Here is a 13,681-nt window from a genome sequence, read left to right as displayed (position 1 = left end):
GGCCCTCTTTTAAGCCCTCTTACTCCTGGTCAGGGGTAGCTGGGAAGCAGAAGAGAAAATAGTCTTAAACTGTTCTTCCTAATTCTGCAGGGCCATTCTAAGCTAGTGAAAAGAGCCCCCCATCTGGGTTTCTGGCCAGTGCCACCTCTTCCTAGCCTCGTGTGCTCACCAAGCCTTATTCTTTTCATCTGTGAAATGGGAATAGAATACCTCCTTCATCCAGGATCTTTACAAAGGTTGAAGGGAACAGTAACCTTAGACCGTGGACAGGCAGTTGGTTAGCCTGGAAGCTGGAGATGTATCCAATGACCTCTTCAGGTCACTGTCTTGCTTGGGAATCTATTGCTAGGGAAAGTTAAGTGAGTCCAGAAATGACCATGAAATCGGCTGAGGTAGGTGAGACCTAACAGCTCATTACTTGTGTGACTGACAAAGTGACAAGGCCCTAAAGCAATTCTGAGACAGCCAAGAAGGGGCCAATAATGGGCATCTCCTTAGTATCTGGGGTGAGTTTCTGAGGCATCACTTATCAGTTTCCAGACGGCCTCTGCTGATTTGGTTTTCACGGTGGTGTGGTGTGGAACCGCTGACGCGGATGCACTGGGAGGAGAAGAACAAAGGGAGCATTGTCACATTTAAGCAATGTCGACACTCAGGCAGGAACAAAGGAGCGTGTTATGCAATAGACAGAATGAGAAGGCCAACCCAGGGCAGCTGCCTTGAATCGTGGAGTCACGGAGCTACAATTTTGCCAAGGGAGATAAAACCAAACTAACTTCAGCTTCCTAGTGTGAAGTGATGAGAGGGAAGTGGTGAAGCTGAAACGGGCTGGCCAGCCTACTAGGAGAGGGATATTTTCAGTGACTACATACCAGGGCCACTATGGCTGCCAACAGAGGCTTGAAGGTGAAGACAGGTGAGGGAATAAAGGTGATAGACAGGTGAGGAAACAGGTGAGGGCTGTAAAGAAAAGACAGATGACAGGCAGACAATAGGGTGTCCAGGACACCAGGTGAGATAAAAGAATCAGGTTAGTCTCAAAGACCAAGGCCCATGTGGATACCAGGAGAGTCAGCACTCAGCATCAGTTAACGGAAGACATCACCCCCAACTCTAATCCTGCACGCAAGCTGCCTATTTTCACCTACTCTGTCATCTGTGCTGTGTTAGTGGGTCTGAAGGGCGGTGGAAGAGACAGGGACAGGACAGAGAGGTGTGTTTATGATGAGGGCAAAGTTGTGAAGTCTGGGATTGGGACATTTTTCATGGAAGACAGAAAGATGTCCTACAGTTCTGTGAGGGACAGTTTACTCAAAGAAGAGGGACGTCCTTGTTTTCTGCTTCTATCAAGGAAGGAATGTTTAACACAGCAGTAAAATCACCATGGAAATTCAGGGGAAGAGTTTCTTGATCCTGAGAGCGGTGAGCACGTGAGCAAGAAAGTTGGGAGACTTGTTTTCTTTGGAAAGAGTCCGAGTGACAAGCAGCATCGGAGGGATATCAAGGATCTTTTAAAAAAGAAGCTTTCTTCCTGTCTGGGAGGTAACTGTGGCTCACCCTGTCTGGGAGGGAATGAACAAATAACCCTCTGATCCTCAGGTTCTATACATTTACCAATCCACTGCTACCACCCCTGCTGCCTAGCTATCTAACCAGATTCAGATGACACAATAGAGTTAGATGACTGAGCCAAATAGCTAATCAGAGCAGAGCATTTTCTATCTAAATACCTACAGGATTGATCTGCATGAACATGAGGGTAATCACCTTCTGGTTTTTGCGAATGACATTTGAACTTTATGATACTATCTCCCTCTTCCACTCTTGGGTAAAACAAAAGAGTATTCTCTCCCTCCTTCTGTCTCTTGCTCTGCCTTTGTCTCTGTTTCTGTGTGTGTGTTTTCTCTGTCTCTGTTTCCCCATCTCTCTCTCTCTCACACACACACCAGTAAAAACTTAGCCCTGGAAGAGATAACTAAACTTAGTTCCCAAATCCTGATGTCTTCATCGGCACAGTGCACACACAAACCATTTGCATTAATGAATCAAGGCCAGTTATTACCGGGACACTCTTGTGATGGTTCCTTCCTTGGCTTCCTGCCATTTAGGCTGTTTAAAGGCTGCATTCCTCAGCTGCATGCAGAGATAATAAAAGAGGAAACAGAAGGAGGTTCCGGGGTTATGGAGCAGGGAGCAAGGAGGGCAGAGGAAAGCTTCTCCCTCTCTTTTTATCTCCAGGGAAGCCGAGGAAAGCACTGTGACGATGCTGATGCTGGTGGCCATTACTGGGCATCTGCTATGAATGGATACATACCCAGATGCGAATAACGATGGCAGTTACTGTTGAGCATCTACAGGGTGTATTTTACACTCATCACTGCATGTACTCTTCTCATCACACCTAGGAGGTAAATGTCATTATTCCCATTTGACAAAAGACAAAAATAGGGTGAGGCAGCTGCCTAGCCTCACTGGTTGTGGAACAACCAGAATTTCCAAACCGAGGTTATTCCGGCTCCAAAGTCTTCCTACTCACTTAACCCACTGCTGTTCCTTGTTCTGCTGGCCTCATATGACCTGAGTTTTCAATGAGCAAATCCTAGTTTCTTCACCGGACCCAAATCCCATCTGCACTTTTATTCCCACCACTGCTCACCTGTCAGGAAGAACTGATGACATTTTATCCCCTGTGCTTGCCTACCTGGCCTGACTCCAGGGCCCTCCCTTGTTTCTGCTGCCTGACCTTGGAGAAGGCAGTTCTGGCTAGTCCTGGGTGCCTAGTCTCCCTCTTCTAAATGGCTGGGGTGCAGGAATGTGCCTGGAGAGTAAGGCCACTAGACTACAGCAAGAGTCTCAGCAGAGGGATGACCTGTTTCTTTCATCTTTTAAAACTATGTCTGTATTAGTCCTTGATTGTAAAAGTGAAATATTCTTTCTAATATGGGTTTTGTTGGGACGCAGTATTGGGCGGTGGCTAAGAGTGTGGATCAAACAATATACAGTAGGTTTAACTCATTCAAACAACAGCAAGATGGTATTTCACAAATGAACCACAATTTAGTCAACCAATCTTCTGCTAATGGATAGTCACTTGGTTTCCAGTTTTTTTCTTTTTCTTTTTGGTCATTACAGACAATAGTGAAATAAGCAAATACATACTTATGTACATATATAATATATATATATATATATTTTTTTTTTGAGACAGAGTTTCACTCTTGTTGCCCAGGGTGGAGTGCAGTGGCACAGTATTGGCTCACTGCAACCTCCACCTCCTGGGTTCAAGTGATTCTCCTGCTTCAGCCTCCCAAGTACCTGGGATTACAGGCATTTGCCACCACACCCAGCTAATTTTTGTATTTTTAGTCGAGATGGAGTTTCACCATGTTGGTTAAGCTGGTCTTGAACTCTTGATCTCAGGTGATCCACCCACCTCGGCCTCCCAAAGTGCTGGAATTACAGGTGTGAGCCAGCGTGCCTGGCCGGTATTTGTATTTTTATAAAAGAGTCTCCAAAGTGTAATTTCTGAGTCAAGATGTAAGGCTGCGTCTGTGCCTGTTAAATGCCATTGTTGCTGTGCTGGTTGCTCATGTGAAGGTGTTTGATTTCTTCTGTGGAATGATAGAATCATGGAACTTCTAGAAAAGGAGCAATAGTTTGTAAGAGTTGACTTTTCTTTGTTCTAAGAGAACATTTTGTAATGCTTTCTTTTCCTGCCAACATTTAAAACATTTCAAACATGCAGCAAAGTTGAAAGAATTTCACAGCGAACATTCATAAACCCAGCACCTTGATTCTACCGATCATTAACATTTTATTAAACTTGCTTTATTACTTATCTGTCTATCTATCTAAACCTCTAACCATCCATCAAACTAGCTGCATGAGTTTGCTAGGGCTGCTGTAGCAAAGTACCATAAATTGGGTAGCTTAAGAAATAGAAATTTATTGTCTCAGTTCTGGAGGTTAGAAGCCCAAATTTAAGAGGCCAGCAGGGCTGGTCCCTTCTGAGGCTTATAAAACAAGATCTGTCCCAGCATCTGCCATTGGCTGTAGATGGCTATCTTTTCCCTGCATCTCTTCACACAATCTTCATTCTAAGTTTGTCTCTGTGTCCAAATTTCTTCTTATTGGGTTTGGGCTTATCCTAATGACCTCGTTTTAACTTGATGACCTGTGCAAAGACTGTATCTCCAAACAAAGTCGCTTATGAGGTAGTGGAGATGAAAACTTCAACATAAGAATTTTTTTTTTTTGGCAGGAGACACGGCAGGGGACTATTCAACCCATAAAACCAACTTATTTTGTGATACATTTCAGAAAAACATTTGGACATCAGTATACATTCCCCCTAAGCATTTCAGCAATTGTGTCATTAAGCAGATTTCTATATTTATTACTTTTTAAATTAAAATTTACATACAATAAAATGCTTAAATCTTATTAAACATTGGGACGTTTGACAAATGCAAACACAGGTGTAATCCAAACTTTTATCAAGGTACAGAACATTACCATTATTTCAGAAAGTTTGCTGATGCCCCTTTCCAGATAATTCCTGACCTCATTCTCCATGTAAGTGTATTTAAAAATTTTAATATATATTGCCAGTTGACTGTCTAAAATGCTAGCAGAAACTTACAGCTTCACGAGTAATGAATGAGAGTGATCATCACTCCACTTCCTGGCCTGTTGTTAGTAATGAGGGCTAACTTTATTAGCTGCCTATTCTGTGTGCACTGTTCTCAGCACTTTACTTGTTCTAAGTGCTTTTTGTTCCTCAAACAGTCCTGTGAAGTAGGCATTACTTCTACCCTTATTTTACAGATGAGGATATTTAGGCACAGAAAGAATAGTGATTTGCCAAAGTTTACAGAGTAATTTGAGATTTGAAAACAGACGACGGTATCAGAAAAAAGTATATTTAATATTATATTAAATTTACATAACATATTATATTTATATAATTTATATTATATATCAAATACAAATATATTTAAATTTTGCCCATCTAATGAGTGAAAGCGATGTCTCATACCCACTTTAATTTGCATTTCCATAACACAATGAGATTGAAAGTTTATTGGTCATCTAATTTTCTCTTCTGTGAATTGCCAGTTCTTATCATTTGCCCATGTTTATATTTGACTGTTGGTCTATCTTATCAGCTTGTAAGACCTCTTTGCCTGTTAAGGACATTAGCTCTTTAACATATCATTCTAGATATCTTCCCTGTATCATTTCTTTTTCACTTTGCACATATTGTCTTTGTTACAAATGTCTTTGTTACAATCTAGGGAAAAAATTCTTATATAGTTAAATATATTCATCTTTTTCTCTTTCCCTATAATATCATTGAGTTTTTAGTATTTTTTCCACAAATATCTGGTGCTTTTCTGTAACCTCAAACTTCTGGGCTCAAGTCATTCTCTGGTCCAGCATCCTGAGTAGCTGGGACTAAAGGCAGATATTGTCATGCCTGGCTAATTAAAAAAAAAATTTTTTTTTAAAGACAGAGTCTCACTATGCTGCCCAGGCTGATCTGAAATTCCTGGGTTCAAGTGATCCTCCCACCTTGGCCTCTGAAGGTGCTGGAACTATAGGCATGAGCTGTTGCACCTGGCCTGATAGTTATTATTTGACCAGAAAAATCATCATTTCCTTTAGAGTTTCACATTTATTGCACATAATATTATTACATATCTTGCATATCTGTGATTATATCCTCTTCTCATTCCCAATATTGTATATATATATGTATATATATATTTTTTCTTTTTTCCTTAATCTACACAGAGATATTCTGTTACATGATTTTTTTTCTTAAAAACAAGCTTTTGGGCTTTGTTTACTCTTCTTATTTCCATTGTTGTTTTCCATTACATTAATTTAAACATTTATCTTTTTAAAATATCTTTTCTAGTCTCTTTTGGTTTATTTTGTTATCACACATCCTAATTTTTAGAATTTAACACTTAACCAATTTATTATTTATTTTAATTAACAATAAAAGGAGAGATTTAAGACTGTAAATTTCTGGGAGTATGAATTTAGCTGTGCTGGATAACTTTTGATATGTAGCATTATTTATTTAAAATGTAAATACAATCATTATTTAAGGAAGCAACCAGATATATTTGAAATTATAAACACAAAAGTGTTCCTTGCTTTCAAGTAGTTGTTACATTGTTAGGTGTTTTGGCTTAGAAGTGGAAGTTTCTTAATTGTTGATTTTCAGATTTCTAATAGTTGATTTTCTGAGTGTGTGGTCTGCTATAAGGTATTTTGGGAATTTATTAAGCTTTTCTTTGTCCCAAGTACATGATGCACTTTCGCAAATTTTCAACTGACATAAAATAATGTATGTTTTATGTATCTAGAACTGTCAAATCCTTTTGATTATATTATTCAAATCCTTTTTATCGTTGTTACTTTTTTTCTACTTGGTCCATCAAATTTAAAATAAATATTTTAAAATATTCCATTATTTTAGTTTTTCTTATTATTATAGGAGTCAAAAAAATTTTCAGATTTGACTGCTATGTTGTTTGTACCAGTAACTTAATGATTATTATATCTTCTTCATGGACTATGCCTTTTATCATTATAACTGTTCTGTTTTTGTCCCAGATCTTAATTCCATTTTGTTTGATATTATTGTTGCCATGACTGCCTTTCTTTTTGCTTGTATTTGCCTGATATTTTATTTTCAACCATTTCAAGTTTTCTTTGTCATCATATTTTCTGCATATTTATTCATCAAAATTTAACTGAATGTATTTTAAAATTCAGTCCTAAAATCTCTGTATTTTAATAGGAAAATTTAGGCAATTTACATTTAGTGCGTTACATTTCATATTATTGTTTTCACAGTGCATTTTATTTCATATTACTTATTTTAAATGTTTTTTACATTTGCAGTTTATTTTCTGTTGTCATTTTCTTCTTTTTACTTTTCTCTAATTTCACTGACAATATAGTCAAGACTACTGTTGCAAATGATGAACCCAACTTTTAACCAAAAGCAGTAATTGGTGCCTGAAATATGGAAAGTCCAAAAGGTGGAACCAGGCAAGGCTGAACCCAAGTGCTTAAGTGATACCATCAGGGATATATTTGAAGTTTAGATATCTTCCTCTTCTAGCTTCAGACACAGACAAGTTCTCCCTGTGGGAAAGCAAAGATTGAAGATTGATCACCAGCAAGTCCAGCCTTAGATTTCATCTGCTTAGGAATCCCAGGGAAAAGAAAGTATCTAAGTATCTTTTTTTTTTTAGACGGAGTCTTGCTCTGTTACCCAGGCTGGAGTGCAGTGGCGCAATCTCGTCTCACTGCAAGCTCTGCCTCCCGGGTTTGCGCCATTCTCCTGCCTCAGCCTCCCGAGTAGCTGGGACTACAGGTGCCCGCCACCATGCCAGGCTAATTTTTTTTTGTATTTTTAGTAGAGACGGGGTTTCACCGTGTTAGCCAGGATGGTCTCAATCTCCTGACCTCGTGATCTGCCCGTCTTGGCCTCCCAAAGTGCTGGGATTACAGGCGTGAGCCACCGTGCCCGGCCAAGAAAGTATCTTTTTAACAATATTTCAAGCAGAACATTCAATAAAGCGCTCACAGTTTGTTCATCTTGGGTCAAGTGCCTATTTCCACCTTCTTTTTGTCCCTCTTAGTAAAATGAACTATTAGGAGGATTAAAAAAGTTAATATTTGTGAAAAACTTAGAAAAGCACCTGGTACCAATAGCAAGTGCTGCATTATTGTTTGTTGAGTGAAAAGAACATCTGGGTAACGTTAGCAGAAGAAGGGAGAAATGAATATTGGGGAGGCAAATGCAGGAATATTCATATATTTGGTCTAGTTGAATTTCTGCTTATTTTCTTATTCCTGTTCATTGTGATGTTTTATTATGCTTTCTGATTTTGTTGTTGATTATGCTCCCATTCCTAACAGTCATAATTGCACTGATAACTTCTACTATGACACTAAAATCATTTTTCCATTATTTGCATACTTCCACATATCTATCTCTCTCAAGATGAACCTTGGTGGTTTCTAGAACAGTTGTCACTCTGCTGCCTGCTTTCCTTCCTTCCTTCCTTCCTTCCTTCCTTCCTTCCTTCCTTCCTTCCTTCCCTCCCTCCCTCCCTCCCTCCCTCCCTCCCTCCCTCCCTCCCTCCCTCCCTTCCTTCCTTCCTTCCTTCCTTCCTTCCTTCCTCTCTCTCTCTCTCTCTCTCTCTCTCTCTCTCTCTCTCTCTGTCTCTCTCTTTCTTTTTTTCGAGACAAGGTCTCACTCTGTCTCCTAGGCTAGAGTGCAGTGGTGCAATCATGGCTCACTGCAACCTCAACTTCCCAGGCTCAAGCAGCCTCCTGAGTAACTGGGACTACAGGCGTGTGCCACCATGCCCAGCTAATTTCTGCTGCCTTCTAATTGCAGCATTGCAAATGAGAAATCTTATACTAGTCTGATTCTCTTTCATGCATGTTTCCTACTCCCTACCTACCCAATTTGGAAACTGCTAATGTTTTTTTCGCCCTATGAGAAGTTTCAATATTATATTTTAGGAATTTCACTAGGTTATTTATAGGTATGAATCTATTTTCATCAGTCTTGAGTTGAATTTTCTATATGCTTTCAATCTGCAAATTCAAGTCTATCTGAAGCTCAGGAGAAATTGTCTTCTTCATTCGTTCCTCTCTTCTCCTTCTGAATCTTCTATTTTTTGCTTATTAGGTGCCCAGATTTTTTTCCAAGCTGATGATCTTTTTCTTTTATTAATTCGTTTTTGTGCCTTGGTTCTGTTCCTTGAAGCATTTCCCTTGATTTCCTAGATCTCCAATGTGATTCTCAGTAGTGAGTTCCCTGCTCCTCAGTTTACTTTAATCTATTAAATATTTAGGGTTTTCTTGTTTTGTTGTTAGCTTTTGAACATCCCTTTGTGCTCACATTGTGTCTCCTTGACTGCCCTCACCACTTTTTAAAATTAATATTCTCATATGTCTCATCCATCAGCCCTTCCAGAGTGCCCTTAAAAGATTTGTAATATTGCTTTGCCTTCTCATGGTTTACAATTCCTTCATCTTCACAGAGGGCAGGTTGGTGGGGATTCTACTGATGGTGTTAAATTGACAAATAGTGGAACACGCAATGATATCTGCCTATTTGAATCAGAGATTATTGAACAGATAATTCATTATCTTCTGTTAAAGGTTGAGGGGATATTTTCTTGCACCTAAGTCTACTAATATAAAGTCCTTGGAGAAATTCCACCAGTGCACTTGTCCTCCTGGATGATCAGAAACAGCAGGATTGGATAAATTCTCCTTTTTAGAACCAAATAACACAGGCAGCTACAGTCCCTCTCCAAGCAGATTCACCATATTCTGCTGGCTAAGCTCACCTTACCTCTCTGAAAACCATAAAAAATCTTCATCTTTTCTCCAGGCTCAAGGAAATAAAAATCTGGTCCTCTGTTGCTGGAAACTTGACTCTTGTCTGGATCTAAGGAGAATAAAGCCTGTTCTCTCTCTTCATAATCCCTAGGAACACCTGAGGCCTCAGATGTGCCGTCCAGGTGCCACCAGCAGGGACTTCTTGCTTGCGGTATTACTGCATACTGTTTCATATAGTGGTTAGCAATTATCATTTTTCTTTTAAGTTGGGGTCTCAGTCTGTTAGTCTGCACTTAGGCTGGAGTGCACTGATGCAATCACAGCTCAATGAGACCTCGAATTCCTGGGCTCAAGCCAGGCTCCTACCTCAGCCTCCTGAATAGCTGTGACTACAGGTATACACCACTGTGCCCAACTAATTAAAATTTTTTTTTTTTTTTTTTGTAGAGACAAGATCTTGCTATGTTGCCCAGCATGGTCTTGAACTCCTGTGCTCAGGCAACCCTTCCACCTTGGCCTTCCAAAGCGCTGGGATTACTGGCATGAATCGCCATACCTGCAATGCCAACAATTTTATTTTTATTGGTATTGGTGAGTACAGCTTATTTATTAATTCTCATTGGTAAGAATAGTTCATTTATCAATTCTATAGCCAAAGAACTTTCAGGTTATTTCCAGTTCACGGCTACTTTAAGCAATGTTCTGCAAACATTCTTATGGATGTTTCCTGGTGCACATGGGCGTTCATTTTTCTGCAGCAGTGGTTTTCGAAGTACATGTGCTACCTCTAGGGATCCCTAAGACATTCGTGAGATGAAAACTTTTTATAAGACATTGTTTGCTCTTTTCACCAAGTTGACGGTTGCACTGATGGTGCAAAAACAGTGGTGGCAAAACTGCTGATGCCTTAGCATGAATCAAGGTCGTGGTACCAGGCTGTACTAGTAGTCATCATATTATCCACCACAATGTGCCACAGTTTAAAAAATGCCAATTTCACTTAAGAGAGTTCTTTAACGCCAGGTGCGGTGGTTCACGCCTGTAATCCCAGCACTTTGGGAGGCCAAGGCAGGCGGATCATGAGGTCAGGAATTTGAAACCAACCTGGCCAATATGGTGAAACCCTGCCTCTACTAAAAACGCAAAAATTAGCTGGGCATGGTGGCACATGGCTGTAGTCCCAGCTACTTGGGAGGCTGAGGCAGAAGAATCGCTTGAATCTGGGAGGTGGAGGTTGCAGTGAGCCAAGATTGCGCCACGGCACTCCAGCCTTGGCAGCAGAGTAAGACTCCATCTGGAAAAGAAAAAAATGTTCATTAATAAGCAGGAAAAGTTATCAATTATATTGAATCTTGACTTGAGTACTTTTTAAAAGTATTCCGTGTAGCATCAAAAAATATCAAGAAAATATCTAAGAAGGAGAAGGCTTCTACAAAGAAAGCTCTGTAACTTCATTGAAGGACATTAAAAAGATTTAATAACTGGAGCTATATATCCCATTTATAGATTAGAAGACTCAATATTGTAAAGATGTTAGTTCTCCCAATGATGATTTAAAGATTCATCACACAGAGAGTACTGACATTGTCTTACATTTTTGCAAAACCCATTAATGTCTAGCTTAATGGAAGATAGCTGGATTCCTATGTGCTGCTATTTTTTTTGTTGCTATTATGAAAGGTTCCTTTTATAAATTGTATTTTCTGTTAGTGGCTGATATACAAAAATATCATTGTTTTTAAAACTATTAATTGTATAGCCAGCAAACTTACCAAAGTCTCTTATTAATGCTAATAGTTTAAATAAAAATTCCTTTTGATTTTCCAGGTGCACAATAATGTTGTCAGTCAATAGCGATAGTTTTACTTCTTTATTTACAGTCTTCATACTTTTTGTTTGTATTGCCTTAATGCACTGGAGATGATCTCTAGCACAATGTTGGACTGCTGTTGTTAGATCACATGTCTCTGTCTTGTATTTATTTTTATAGATATTCTTTAGTACATTAAGAAAGCACCCTCTCTATTTCTATTCAGCTAAGAGATTATTCCTTAAAATTATAAATGAAAGTTGCATTTTATGAAATGATTTTTCTACATGTACTGTGATAATCATGTAATTTTTTCCTTTTCCTATTAATAAGGCAAATCACTTTGATTTTTTTCTAAGGCTGAATCAGCCTTGCATTTCTGCATTAAACTCTATTTGTTTATGGTTACGTTAGCTTCTAACATTTTTTTGGAAAATTTTTGCACCTATGGTTGTAGATCAATACTTTCTATTTTTTCCCAGATTTCCATCAGGGTTTGGAGTCAAAGTCATTGCTTAAGTTGAGAAGTGTTCTTTCATTTTTTAAATTCCTCATGACTGTTTGTATAAATATTTGAGTATTCCTTTCATAAATCGCTGGTAAACCCACTGGTTAAACCGTCTGGACTTGGAGTGCAGGAATTTTGTTTTTTATTATTAATTCAACTTTTCTAATGCTTATATAGAATTTAATTTTTTATTGTTAATTCAGTTTTTTAATGCTTACATAGAATTATTCCATTTTCTCCATAATTTATTTAATTGAGCTCTATTAATGAAAACATTAATTGCTTTCCATTTTTACTATTACAGAGGATGCTGCAATGAACACATTTACACAAGCATTTTGCATATTTTGTGCGTGTTTACATTTTAAATATATTTGTATAAGATAGATTCTTACAACAGAAATTGCTTGGTCAAGAATATGAACAGTTTCAGTTATCTTGGTCTTGATATCGGACCATTTCTTCCTTGCGGAAGCAGCATTGGAATGAGAAATGCCCTCTGGGTTAGTTATTGATTGTGTGTAACAGATTACCTTAAAATTCGTGGCTTAAAAGAACAATAAACATTTATTATCCTCACAGTTTCTGTGGGTCGGGAATTTGAGAGTGGCTTAGCTGGGTGTTTCTGATGTGGGGTCTCTCTTGAGGTGGTAATCAAGAAGTCAGCCAGGTCTGCAGTCATCTGAATGTTTGGCTGGAGCTGGAGGATCTGCTTTTAAGGGGGCTTATTTGTGTGACTGGCAAGTTGGTGCTGGCCCTCAATAGGAGGCCTCCGTTTCCCCAATGTTGGCTCTCCACAGGCTGCTTGAGTATCGTCACAACATGGCAGTCAGCTTCCCTAGAACAAGTGATGAGAGAGAGAGCGACGGATATGGCAGCAATGATGCCTTTTGAACTCTGAAATCATACACCATCACTTCTGCCCTATTCTGCTCATTAGAAGCATGGTATTAAATCTGGCCCACATTGGAAGGAAGGGGAATTAGCTTCCACCTGATGAAGGAAGACATGTCAAAGGAATTATGAGCGTATTTTAAAATCATCACAGCCTTTCTCTAAACCTAGTTTAAATGGATTGATTTCCTTGGCATGAGTCTTCAAAAATATGTATCTAAGAAGTTTTGCCCATTGAAGTCACAGAGGCCAATGAGATCAGCTGGTGAGAATGTGGTACTGGGAATACAAGCTGTCAACCACCTGCTGCCCTTGGTGTCCAGTCCCCAGTGCCCTGGCTACTATCCAGGCTCAAGATTTATGTCTTAATTATGTAAATGAAGAGATTATGCCATCAGGGGCCCTGGTGAGCTAATTACTAAACAAGAAATCAATGCTGCTGAAGTCAAAACTAATGAATCCCAAGGCTCCCCACACTCTGACTGTAATTGCAGTAGTGAGAATCTTATTTCAACAGACCATGCCAGAGAGCTGGGAGGGCCTCGCACTGTGATTTATTCATTGAGATCCTATCCAAGCTGCTTTTTCTCATGGATGCTGGGTTCTGGAAACAATCCCTGGCCATCCCTCTCTCAATCCACGGGCACCTCCGCACCTATTCAGTCATCTGTAATAGCTCAGGCTCTGGGAAATGAATATAAGGATTGTTCTGGCCAGTGACAGTGAGGCGGGAGGAGCTTCGGTCAGAGCATCAGCTCAGATAGATGTGACATTTGGAGGACTGAGGCAGGGTGAGAGGGTTTCACTGGGGTCCCTTTCTCCCTCCCTGCTTTGCAAGAGGCATCCAATTGCCCCCGACAGTGGACAAAAATGGACAGAGAGGTCTCTTGACTCTCTAGGCCCCAGAGGCACACAAACGCCTACTCAACTCATTGTCCCCTCTGCACCCTCCCTCACTCCTCACTACAGGGCTCTGGGCTCTGTCTCTCTTGCTTAATGTGGCTATTTTCCTTTTAATCCTAATTGCCTAGTCTTGCTCTTAGCTTTTATCCAGTGCTGCTACAAGAAATAGCCATGTGCAA

At 39.6% G+C, this 13,681-nt stretch overlaps 1 long non-coding RNA gene across 1 annotated transcript; it reads left to right on the top strand.

The window, feature by feature from the left end:
- The first annotated feature begins 790 nt into the window (after nucleotides 1–790).
- Nucleotides 791–12,124, top strand: LOC135967284 (uncharacterized). Its single transcript, XR_010581268.2, has 3 exons — nucleotides 791–1,542; nucleotides 9,835–9,978; nucleotides 12,010–12,124. It is a non-coding gene; the product is annotated as an uncharacterized lncRNA (long non-coding RNA).
- The last annotated feature ends 1,557 nt before the right edge of the window (nucleotides 12,125–13,681 follow it).

This window comes from Macaca fascicularis, chromosome 14 (genome assembly GCF_037993035.2).
Source record: "Macaca fascicularis isolate 582-1 chromosome 14, T2T-MFA8v1.1".
NCBI lineage: Eukaryota > Metazoa > Chordata > Mammalia > Primates > Cercopithecidae > Macaca > Macaca fascicularis.
Note: the sequence above shows the minus strand (reverse complement) of the source record. Positions and strands in the feature narration are given on the sequence as shown.